Source organism: Vipera ursinii, assembly GCF_947247035.1.
Source record: "Vipera ursinii genome assembly, chromosome: 1".
Classification (NCBI taxonomy): Eukaryota; Metazoa; Chordata; class Lepidosauria; order Squamata; family Viperidae; genus Vipera; species Vipera ursinii.
Genome location: NC_139512.1, coordinates 166686838 through 166700041, shown reverse-complemented (window position 1 = coordinate 166700041; position 13204 = coordinate 166686838).

Genomic DNA, 13204 nt, shown 5'->3' with positions numbered 1-13204 from the left:
TTGTTTAATATGTGTTTGAAGACTGTACTTGTATGTACCTGTTGAAAGAATAATAACATGAAGAAGTACAGGATTTATGAGATTAAATACCTGCAGACTATTTAACAAATGGTTTGGATTGAACAGGGAGTAAGAATGTGAGATATCATCTTCATTGCTTAATGTATTTATGAATAAATATATAAGAAATGTTTGTAGTCATAGATTATATAATGCAATAAGATGTATGAATCTGAAAATTAATGTATCAAAGAACATGATAGTTGTGTTTGAATGGAAGATTGGACCAATGATTGCAGGTTATATATAAATGGGAAAAAGTATACATGAATTGGTGTACCTCAGTTGAATATTTATTAAAGGCGGTGGAATGGAGAAATTTTAAGATATGCAAATTCTGATAATAAGTAATGTGTGGTCTGTAAGAAGAATGAAAAATTGCTGAAAGAAAGGAATATGACTACTTCAGTATATGAAGTGAGAATTAGTCACATTGTTTAGGCTAGATGGACTTCTAAATCTAATAAATAAATACAAATATGCAACATTCACTAATATTAAATAAAATATTATAATTATTATAATAAATAATATGGAAGAAACACCCACCATCTAGTACCCCCAAAAGGAGGGACTATTTAAGAAGCTTAATCTCTTGTCTTGCAAAATTGCATGGAATTATATTGATTAAAATTGTAATGCTTTTCTTCTCATATAAAGCATTACAATATGCAAAATGTACAAACACAATTTAAAAGAACAATCTATACACCACCCAGTGACATACTGAATAATGGGCCAGGCTAGATATCTTTATTTCATTTAAACCTTATTTTTCTATTCCTGTGAACAATGAAGGCATCTAACCTAGTAATTATTATTATTACAAACATATAATATTTAAAGGTTAATGATAAAATAAATACTAACATATACAAATGGTTCAGAGTTAAAGATCAGGTGATGAACTGCATGATTTTTTGGGGAAAACATCTGACTGGTCCACACCCGCTCATTGCCAAGGAGTTTAATAACATATGGCAAGGAGGTGAAATTCAATATTGCTTTTTTCCCCTTTAATATACCACAAACCAAACAATGAAATAAACATTTTTTCAAGTATTTAACATTTGTTATATCAGTAATGCTGTAGGTATTATATATCGCCATACATAAATACATACATGTAAGTTTGGGTGCTGCTCGTCCATTTTCCCTTTCACCGTATCCACCCTCCTTCTCTCTCTTCCCTCTTCTCTACTTTCTCTCTCCCTTTCTCCTTTCTTTCCTACTTCCCTCTTCTTCCTCTCCTCTCCTCTTTCCCTCACCACTCCCCTCCCGTTTCTTCCCACTTCTCCTCCTCTTTCCCTCCAACCTTCCTACTTCCTTCCCCCTCCTCTACTCTCTTCCCTCTCTCCTCTCCTTTCCTCCCTCCCATTCCTCCTCCGATACAGTTCAGGGGTGATGTCCGAGCAGCTCCTCTCCTTGGATTTTCAATGTCTATATTAGGTATGATAATATCCTTATCTCCTCATTTTTCTTCCATCCAAATTAGTGTTAGCCGTCTTTTAAGCATATTCTCTTATTCACCCACTCGTAAAATTTTCCCCAAATTTCATAAATACTCTGACTCTGTCTTATCTTTAATTATCATTGTTAATCTATTCATTTCTGCACATTCCATTATTTTCCCGACCACCTCTTCTTCTGGAGGAGATTTCAGTGCCTTCCAGTTTTGTGCAAACACAATCCTAGCTGCAGTGGTTATATGAATAATCAAATATGTGTTGTCTTTACTATATTTCTCTGGTAAAATACCCAACAGGAATATTTCTGGTCTTAATTCTATACGTTGTTGTATCATTTTTTCTATCCATGATTTGATTATGTTCCAATAGGTTGTAGCTTCTGCACACGTCCACCACATGATAGAAAGAGCCTGGTATTTGATGGCATTTCCAACTTTTCATAGATCTGTCCTTAAACATTTTAGCTAGCTTTTCTGGAGACATATGCCATCTGTAGAACATCTTGTACATATTTTCTTTATACGCTGTCGCCATTGTCAGTTATAGTTTCTTTCCCACAATTGCTGCCATCTATCTAATTCAATCGTATATCCAAAATTTATTGCCCATTTTATCATTGACTCCTTAACTTGCTCCTCCTCTAATTCCCTATATAATAAGTAGCTATACATTTTTTAATCCATTTTTCTTCAGTTCCCATAAGTATTTCATCTAACTCTGTTCTCCCCAAATTAAAACCATCTATTTTAGCATCTTTTTCATATCTAGATTGTATTTGCGTTCTCATGTACCAATCCATCTTTATTCCTTGTTCTTCTAATTGTTGTTTGGTTTTCAGCTTCCCCGTATCTGTTAGTCGGTCTTTATATCTTATAATGTTTCCCATGTTAAACATATTGGGGTGTATTAATGCTTCCATCGTTGACAGCCAATCTGGAATCCTCAAGTAATGCTTCCTCTTTATTTTCTCCCAAACCACCAATAAAGAATTCCTGATATAATGTCTCTGGAAATAGCTGTGTATTCTATTTTTCCCATACCCTATGAACGAATGCCATCCCAACTGTAAATCATTTCCCTCTAATGTCAATAATCTAGTATTCCTCAGTAAAATCCATTCTCTCATCCATAACATTACTGCAGCCTGGTAATATAATTCCCAATTAGGTAAGCTAAACCCACCTCTGAGTCTTGCATCCTGTAACATTTTTAAATTAATCCTTGCCTTTTCTCCCTGCCAAATATATTTCAAAATTATTTTATTTAGCCCCTCAAAATATTTCTTTTCCAATCTTATTGGTATTGTTGAAAACAAAAACAACAATCGTGGTAGTATATTCATTTTGATTATTGCAATCCTGCCCATTAATGATAGTTGTACCTTTTTCCATTTATCCAAATCTACTTCGATTTGTCTTTTCAATTTGTAATAGTTATCTTCTTTAATTGTTGTACATCTTGCTGTCAGGTGAATCCCCAGATATTTTACCTTCTTTACAATCTGTATCTCTAACTTTCCCATCAATTCAAGATTGGTTAACATCTGGCAAAACATATCTGATAATGAAAGATCCAATAAAAAGGGCAGCATCAGGCAACCAAAGGCCAATTATCTGCTTACCAACAGCTTTGTGATTTCCAACTCTTGTGGCAGCTGATGAAGTCCAACAGCATCTAGTTGAAAACAAGCTCTTTTCACCTGAGCAGAAATTAAACTAAAAGCCCTCCATAGGAAGACCAGAAAAATAGTGATAATGCATCAGACCCTTCATCCATGCAGTGATGTTAACAGATTCTGCTTAGCAAGGACCACGGTGGGCATGGAATGTTGCAAATACACTAGTGACAATTGAAGAAGAAAAAAAGGCATTAGAAGAATATCTAAAGGACTGAAGAAGATCCATTGAAGATAGTATTTCATGAAAGCATACCAGAGAGACCAAACTGGCCTACAAGAAAGACCAATTGAAGAACACAAAAGAGGCATGACAAAGTAAAGTATTGCATCATTAAAAAAAATAGCAGGCAAAGCACATAACAAGACTGGCAATAGTTAGGGGCAGGAAAATTGAAGAAAGAGAAAGAGGCTCTAATTATGGCCTCTTAAGATCATGCCTTAAGAACAAATGCATACGAAGCTAGAATTGAGAAGACAGCCATAGATAACAACTGCTGCCTCTGCAAAGAAGCTGAAGAAATAGTGGATTATCTAGTTAGCTGCTACAAGAAGATCGCTAATTGACTGAGTACAAACAAGGCATGACAAAGTAGCAACAAAGCTATATATTGCAATATCTGCATGAAATACCATTTACCTGCACTATGCAATTTAGCAAACAGCACCATGGATCACACGCTGAAGGAAGCAGCGTTATTACATGGGCATATCAAAGCCTGCCCATTACCGCTCACACCACCACATTTTGGACCAGTTGAAACTTCCAGGTAGTCTTCGAACATAGTCTTATGTAAAGAGCATTGCAGTAGTTAAGCTGTAAGGTGATTAGGGCATGAGTGACTAACTGAAGCCTCACCCCCACATATAAGAAAGGGTAAAGCTGGTACACCAGATGGAGTTGTGCACAGGCCTTGCTGACCATAGTTGACACCTACTGTTCAAGCAGCAGCTGCAAGTCCAAGAAGATGCCAGATTGCCTACCAACCTTGAAGGAAGAAGTACTACCCCCATTCAAGATTTTTTTTTTTAAAAGAGCTTGGTGGAGCAGTGGGCTAATGCCTCCTTAAGTAACACCAGCTGCCTGCAATTAGTGCAGGTTCGAGTCCCACCAGGCTCAAGGTTGACTCAGCCTTCCATCCTTCCAAGGTAGGTAAAATGAGGACCCAGATTGTTGGGGGCAATAAGCTGACTTTGTAAAAATGCCACTTGGGGGGGGTGCGAAAGCCCTAATAAGCAGGCATATACATAAAATGAAGGCTATTGCTAAGCACATTGGTTTGTGCTTAAAATTGTAAGCCGCCCTGAGTCTTCGGAGAAGGGTGGAATATAAATGGGATTAAAAAAATCAACCTCTTCCTTCCCATGAATATCTGTAGGAGGACTTGACTGTAAAAGGCTGGAAAAATCAGCTTTTCTCCACCCACTTCTGTTTTGGTTTCCTTTTTTTTTTAAAGAAGCAGAAATGGAAGACCTGTTTTAGAACATGCAAGACTTTGTCTGCCAGGCAACTCACAATCATGCTTCAATTAACAGGAATCTTTTTTTTTTGCTTTTCTCACTTTTTTCTCACTCAGCCAACCAAGAAAAAAAAAGCTTCAATGCAAACAAGAACAGGTGGGAGAGGCTGCTGGGGCTGGCTCCTCTCTCTATTTAAAAAAAAAATTATTAAGAGAAACAAGACCCATGTGTGAGGAGTAAGACAGGAAAAAGAAGTTGGATCACAAGGAGGCCATGAAAACAAAGTGAGGCAACAGTGAGCATCCAAAAGGAAAGGACAAACTGTCTTGGGATAAAAAAAAAAGCAATGAGTAAAGAAGCCACTATCTGACAGAAAGTTAAAGCTTGCTATCAAGCGTCTCATCCAGCAGACACCCAGCAAAGAATCTCTAAGAACAGCGGAAAAGTGTCAGAAAACTGGTAGGATTAAAGACCAGGAAGTCGGGACAAGTTCATTTAACTTGAAATGAAAATTGAAACACGGCCACAGAGAATGCAGCCATGCTTAAAGACCAGTCACCAGTTTTGGCAAAGACTGTGTAATAGCTTGGTTTTTCAGCCATTTTTTTGTGTGCGGATTAAACAGGAACCTGGAAAAGGAAAGAAGCATTTAAGACTCAGGATTCAAAGCTAAAGAAATGTACAAGAGCGCTTTAGTCAAAAGGTTAATAGGAATAAACCTGAAGGTTGGAAAATAGGATAAGTTAACCATAGGAGCAGAAAATGGGATGAAGACTTTTGTAACTGTTGAGTAATAAATAAACCCTGCAAGGGTCAAACATGGTCCTATTTATCATCTTGCTTTTGTCTGGAGTATAAATATACAGTATATATCTGTGACATGGGTAGACATTGAGCATATAGGTCAGGGGTGTCAAACTCAATTTCATTGAGGGCCGCATCAGCATTGTGGTTGCCCTCAGGGGGCCAGGTGGGTGTGGCCTGGGTGGGCATGGCCTACTGGGTAGGCGTGGCTAAAGTGCGTATGGCCTACTGGGTGGGCGTGGCCAGCTCTACATCGTTCGCATCAAGGGTGCCTATGGGGGCCTGGGCAGGAGTGGGACAGATCTGAGGGTCTCTGGCAGAAGGAGGGTCTCTGGGCCGGGGCCAAGGCAGTGGGGGCTGTTCCCTCACTGTTTCTAGGATGGCTTCGCGGGCCACATGAAACCACTTCACGGGCCGGATCCGGCCCCCGGGCCTTGTGTTTGACATGTCTGATATAGGTGATGGCTTTTCTTTAGGATACTATTTTAACTGGTCCTCCACCCCTGCAGATTTTTATCTCAGCTATCAGTCTTAAACTGACACGGTGGAGATTTCTTCATGACAACAGAGTCATTCTTCTATCTCCAGATCATCAGCTCCTCATAAAGCGAAAAACACATCAATCTGTTCCTTGTTGTACTGTGACCTCAGTCAGCACCAAGTGGGACAGTTTATGATTACCACATGAACCAGCTGCTCTTCAATGGACAGTCTCAGTGCATACACTGAAATCTCCCAGGTTAGAGAACTGAGAGAAACCTAGTACCATCCTGGATCACCCTGGCTAGGTTGGGAGAAAGATTGCTAGAGAGTTGGGGGTATCTGCAGGAGCAGGGAATCAAAACTATGAATGGCTGGAAGAAGATCTAGTCAGTCAGATAATGTTCTTATACAGTAGATTAGGTGTGCATAAGAAGCAATGGATGGAAACTAGTCAAGGAGAGAAGCAACCTAGAACTAAGGAGAAACTTCCTGACAGTTAGAACAACTAACAAGTGGAACAACCTGCCTCCAGAAGTGGTGAATGCTCCAACACTGGAAGTTTTTAAGAAGAGACTGGAAAGCCATTTGTCTGAAATGGTATAGCAGGGGGTTGGACTAGATGACCTCCAAGGTCCCTTCCAACTTATTATTATTATTATTATTATTATTATTATTATTATTATTATTATTATTATTATTATTATTATTATTATTATTATTAAACATACAGCCCACAGGCTGAACACTGCCCTTCAACCTCATGTAGCTTGCCCATGTCTTTTGAAAATAACCAACACGGGGTCCAAGCATCATGACAGTACAAAGGATCCACTGCTGTTTGCCTGTTCATTTGTAAAGATACGTTGCCTCAAGTCTCCAAAGACTTTAGGTCTTACCAGCACTATCAGCTCCATCACTGCTACCCACAGTGCTAGATGCCAAACTGCTGATCGATAAGCCTTTTGTTTGATGAATGTTATGCATCCAGGCAATAAGAGTTTTTAAACTGTAGTTTGTGGTTCTGTTTGTTGAACAAATCTATTCCATAATAGTTTATTTAATATGCCATTGTTAAATAGATAATGATTTAGTAAAAGAAGAGCAGAATTCTTGGCTGGCTGCTAGTTCAACCTTTCCTGCAAAACCCAATTTCTGCTTCAAGAGGGAGAGAGAGAAGACTGTTCAGAGCTGTTCAGAAAGCTGTTTACTTTTAGAGATAATGGTCTTGGCCACAGCCTAAGGCAGAAACAACCATGATGTGGATCCCTCTAACTCCCCCCACTTTTTTTTTTGAATTTGAACAGCACATTAATTTTTTATAGAAAGTGAGATTCAATCTGGGTTTTAATCCTTTTCATATGTTGGATATCTGATAAATATACAGTTGAACTCTATTGAAATGAAAGACAGCAAGATAATTTTTCAAATTGTTGCTGTGCCAATATTTCAGTTGATTAAGTCACAATATTTCAATAGCTGTCTCAAAGGAAAAAACGCCAGCCTTATTTGGTGGAGGGTAGAATAGTATTTTCAAAACTAACCTTGTTTTCTTCAAAACATAGACTAAAAGCCCAATTGTACATATATCCGCAGGAGTTAATAACTTAGCCATGTGAGTGTATCTTTATGTTATTTTTTATTGATTTTTCAGAAAGATACATATTTACTTTTTACATCTTATATGTTTGTTATAAGGTATTTTATCTACTGTATCTTAATGTGTGGTTATTTATGTGTTAAGTTTTTTGCATTATATTTTTTGTGCTATCGTACATCCATGGGCTTCACAAAGATAAACTACTGCTTAGAAATTAAATCCTAACTCTGACTATTTCTTTTTTACATCGTAAACAAAAAGATACCATGAATGAAAATAAGAGGAAAAAAACTGACTCAGAACATAGAGCTTTTAATGCAGGATAGAGAAATATTTTTGTTCTTGACTGAAAGATAAAATCATGCATCTTGTGTGTCGGGAAATATTAAGTGTCCCAAGGAATATAATCTCTGATGACATTTTTAAACAAAATATCATGCTCTTGCTAAATTAGACTATAATGAGAAAAAAAATAAAGTTGCTAGTTTACTGAAAAATCTCACTAGAAATCAATAGATTTTTGAAGAATATAAACTGTGAACATGAAACAGCTTCTAAAGTGAGCTTTAAAAATTGCAAGGAAAATTACTATTGGCAAATATATTTTACAGAGGGCAGTCTTTAAAAAAGTTTATCAGATCACCGTGTCTATTATATGCCCAGAAAAGAAAATATTAGATAATATTAGTATTTCCTAAATGACTATTGAAGGAGTTGCTGACATTTCTTCCAATCTTAATAATCAATAGCTGAGAAATCTAAATAAATATCTGTTTTATTCATTGATTGTTGACTAATGTATAACTGATAAATACACTTTCATATTTTAAGGACACAGTACAATTAAACACCTTTATAAGAGGAAGTACTACTAATTTTGAAATCACCAAGGAGCTTGCTGGATTGTATTCTATAACAGACCCCACAATTGGAAGGTAATTTGGGATGAATTACATAATTGTCTTAGAGAAAAACAAACAAATATTGAAGCTTGATCTCAAAAACTTGATGGTGATTGGCACTGATGGGGCATCAGCTGTGAAATGCAAAAGGTTTGGAGGCATTACATCAAATGGGAAATAGCCAAACAATGTTGCATTATTCATTTGTTAATTTTGTACAGTAAAATTATAAAATGTGATCATGTGATGCTAGTGGTTGCCTCGATTGTTAATTATCTCTTCAATAGTGGACTAACACAGAGAACATTCCAAACATGTCTTCAAAAAGCATATGTTGAATGTCATGAGTTAATTTATCACACAGAAGTAAAGTTGTTGAATCAAGGACATGTGCCTCACCATGTGTTACTATAAAAGGGGAAAGAGCAAGTCAACCTATTTTCCAAAGCACCAGAAGGCAGAACAAGAAGCAATGGATGGAAACAAATCAGGGAGAGAACCAACCTAGAACTAAGGAGACATTTCTGGATAGAATAATTAATCAGTGGAATGACTTGCCTCCAGAGGTTGTAGATGCTCCAACACTGGAGATATTTAAGAAAAGATTGGACAAACATTTGTCTGAAATGGTATAGGGTTTCTTGCTTGAGCAGAAGATTGGACAAGAAGACTCTTCCAAATCTGTTATTCTGTTAAAAGACAAAGTAACTAAATTCTTGCAAATGAATCAAGAACATTCAAAGACCTCAAAGATGAAGGATGGAACTATGACCTTTTTTTTCTTTTGCAGTGTCACTACTCATCTAAATAAACTGAATCTTCAATTTCAAAAAAAAGATCAACTAATTTTTAAAATCTATAGTTCCATAACAGTGTTTAAAATGAAATTGTAAGACACAATTCAAAAAAGAACCATTTGTTCTCACCATATTCTTTAATGTAAGTGGACTGAACTAGGGAATAAAATATGGAGAGCGTATTAGCTTTCTAACTGAAGAATTTGACAAAAGACTTTGACCAACAAAGACCAACCAATATTTATATTAAATATAAATGTAAATCCATTTTTTGTAAGTCCAGAAGAAATATTGCTAGATTTCCAAATAGAAATAGTTGAATTGCAATGTCCAGAAAGTCGTAAAACAAAATTTAAGGAAAGCAGTTTGACTGACCTTTACAAATCTATAAAGAAAAGAAATTAATAAGCTCATTTAAATTGCTTAGAAACTTTTTTGTAAGCCCATATATACATGAATAAATATTTTCAGTCATGAACATGAATAAGAACAGTGTTCTTCCATCACTAGTAAACATTTGCAAGACACTTTAAGAACATTGATAACTTACTTAACCCCACTATACAAAACCTTGTTGAGAAAAGTTGCATCATATCACATTGCTGTTCTTAAATAAATAGTAGTGTCATATTCTTCATTTTTCTAGTGATAAACTTTGTTTCTCCTCAAAGCTATTTCCTTTTGGCCCATAATTATTTTTAAAGTATCAAAGTGCACGTCTGATCTAGAGGGATATGCTGAAGAAATAGCTGAACTTGGAAGAGAAGGCTGAGTAGCCCATATATTTATTTTAAAGTTACTTTCTGGCGATTTTAAAAATATTTTGGAGCCCTCTTTAGTGTGGGGAAGCAACCCTTCCTGCCTATGGGTGCCAATGACTTCCTGTAACTATGAGGACAATCTTATACTGGCTGATTTAATCAGCCAAGATGATCAAGAGTCCGATAAACAGATAATAAGCTTCATCTCTCTACCCAACCTTTTTATATCAACATGATTTCCATTTTTCAAGAAGCAGCCTAGTGGGAATAACTGAATTTCAAAGAAGTTTATTACTTCTGGGGACAGTGGCACCATTTTGCCTATCCAATGAGCTAGTTTTGAATGTTGACACCCATAACACTTGCTTTTACTAATCACATTTTGAGGCTGCTGAACTCCTTGATGACTCTGGGGGCTTACATTTCAAAGAAAATGGCACATATAAAAAGTAATGTCCAATTGGGAGAACAGTAGAGGAGAAGGTAGTCCCACATATAACCAAATTTTATTTCTGTTCTGTCTACATATTTATTTTATTTTATTTTATTTTATTTTATTTTATTTATTTTATTTTATTTTATTATTTTATTTTATTTTATTTTATTATTTTATTTTATTTATTTTATTTTATTTTATTTTATTTTATTATTTTATTTTATTTTATTTTATTTTATTTTATTTTATTTTATTTTATTTTATTTTATTTTATTTTATTTTATTTTATTTTATTACATTTATATACCGCCCTTTCCCTGAGGACTCAGGGCGGTTTACAGGGAATTAAAAACCAACAATACAAAAGTTAAAACCAATTTTAAAAAAGATTAAACTTGACCCTGTGCAAATAAAACCCCAGTTAAAATAAATTAATCCTCAGCCTGGGCCAGAGAGCTCGAAGAGCCAGGTCTTCAGGCCCCGGCGGAATGAACGGAGGTTGGGGGCAGTCCTCAGCTCCACTGGCAGCTGGTTCCAGAGGGCAGGCGCCCCCACTGAGAAGGCCCTATCCCTGGGTGTTACCCGCCGGCAATCTCTTACCGGTGGGACCCTGAGCAGACCCTCCCTGTGGGAGCGCACTGGACGAAGGGCACTTGATGCTGGCAGCAGGTGTTCCCTCAAATACCCCGGACACAAGCCATGTAGGGCTTTATAGGTAATGACCAGCACCTTGAATTTCACCCGGAGGGCAACTGGAAGCCAATGCAGCTCGCGGAGTAGAGGTGTTACATGGGAGTATTGGGAGACCCCCATTACAACTCGTGCGGCTGCATTCTGCACCAGTTGAAGCCTCCGAGTGGTCCTCAAGGGCAGCCCCATGTAGAGAGCAGCCCCGGGTAGTATCTGCAGTGACTGTACAACTCTCAATGAAAAAAAAGTCCTCTTTCAATAGTGTCCACATAAGCAGTATCTGCAATGATACCAATAACACAGTATGCAATGATGTTAACTGCACAAAAAGTGCAGTTATGTAATTGCATCCTGATGACTGATACAAGCAGATATGTCATTGCATTGGCATGATATGAATACATACTGTATGTATTAGCCTATGCTTATTCCATGGGGACTCATGTGCCCATTCCTGTTCCAGATTTGCAAAATGCAATCTTGCTAGCATTATATTATCATTGCAGTAAAATACCGAGCTTTTGTTTAGAAGACAGTGCAGATCTTGAGACACCGCTAAAGATCTGCAACCAACAGCTCAGTAGATGCCAACCTTTTGAATTTTGTGAGCTCCAGCCTTCAATATCCTATAGAGCAGGGGTCCCCAATCCCCGATCCATGGACCAGCCCCGGTCTGTGGTCCAGCCCCAGGCCATGGCATGCCAGCAACTGGGCCACGCAAACAACAAAGCCCCATCCATGGGATGCAGGCAGCACATGAAAGCATACCCCCTCTGGTCCATGGAAAAATCTTTCTCCATAGAACCAGTCTGGGCCCGGTGCCCCAAAGGTTGGGGGCCTCTGCTATAGAGATCATTTTTCTAAAGTAACTGGAGAGTGAGCAACTGGAAAGTTTATGAACACAGATCCCATTCAGACATTACTTCAGCCTAATACAGTGCCGATGTCAATGCTGCAAACATTGACATGTTTTTGCACTGACAATGTAAGAGACAGCCTTTTGTTTACACTGCTTCACTTTGAATCTTGTAGGGAGGGAATTTTCTAACAACTATTTTGAGAAGATAAGAAGCCCGCATACAGAATGGGAGGAGAGACCTCATATGTGAAACTACTGTAATTGGATAATGTGATTTATCACATGTAGATAAGGGCAGGGATTGTGTGTGTGTTATGATGGGTTTGGGGGGAGATGATTTCAGATTCTGGCAACCCTCCATGAGTGCCCATGTTTCATTTCATTACTAAGACTTTTTAGATAAATAATATGCTTGTTTGATTTGTCTTATTCATCGGAACCATGACATCCAAATATCTTTAGAAAAAGTGCTTATGTTCCTATTTGATGCCAGTTCATTTCAAAATCAATAGAACTTTAAAATATTTTATTTATTTCCTACTGGGAATAACAATGTAGAATAACCCTTGTAATTACTGAGAATTTATATTTGTGATGTTCAGTTGGTAATAAATCAAGAGAACTCCTCAGCTTTATGACCTTAACCTTTAAGGCACTAACCTCTCTCTCAAGCCAATTTGCTCTTTTCTGAACTTTGCAAAACTCTTGCATTAATCTTCTATTATAGTCTCCTTCTTAAAGAGCTATTTGGTTAATTTTCTTCATCATTCTGAACTTTTTCTGGGACCTTTGCCACTGGGGAACAATAAATTGCAGATTAGTTGAGCAAGGTCTTCTGCAATCACCAATAGAGGCTCCTGCCGAATCAAATCACCAGAATTCCTGCTCTGTAAAAATACAGACTATGTTATGATGGGAGACCATTCTGTGCATAATCTTTTTGGCCAAAACAAAATAAAAACTTTACATTATTATACCTGGAAAACATCCTTCTTTTAATCCCATTCGGTCAACTGAAAATACAATCAAAAGATTCTCGGTGATAACATTTCTCTCAGAAAGCTTTTTCAGTTTGACTAAGTCCTTTGCTTTCAGTTATGTTACAGACTGAAGTGGTCAGCCATAACTTCCACTTCCCAAAATATTATATCTGTCAACTAATGAAACAGGAATTCATCCTTTTTTTTAGAGCACCCCCTCTAAAATTAGC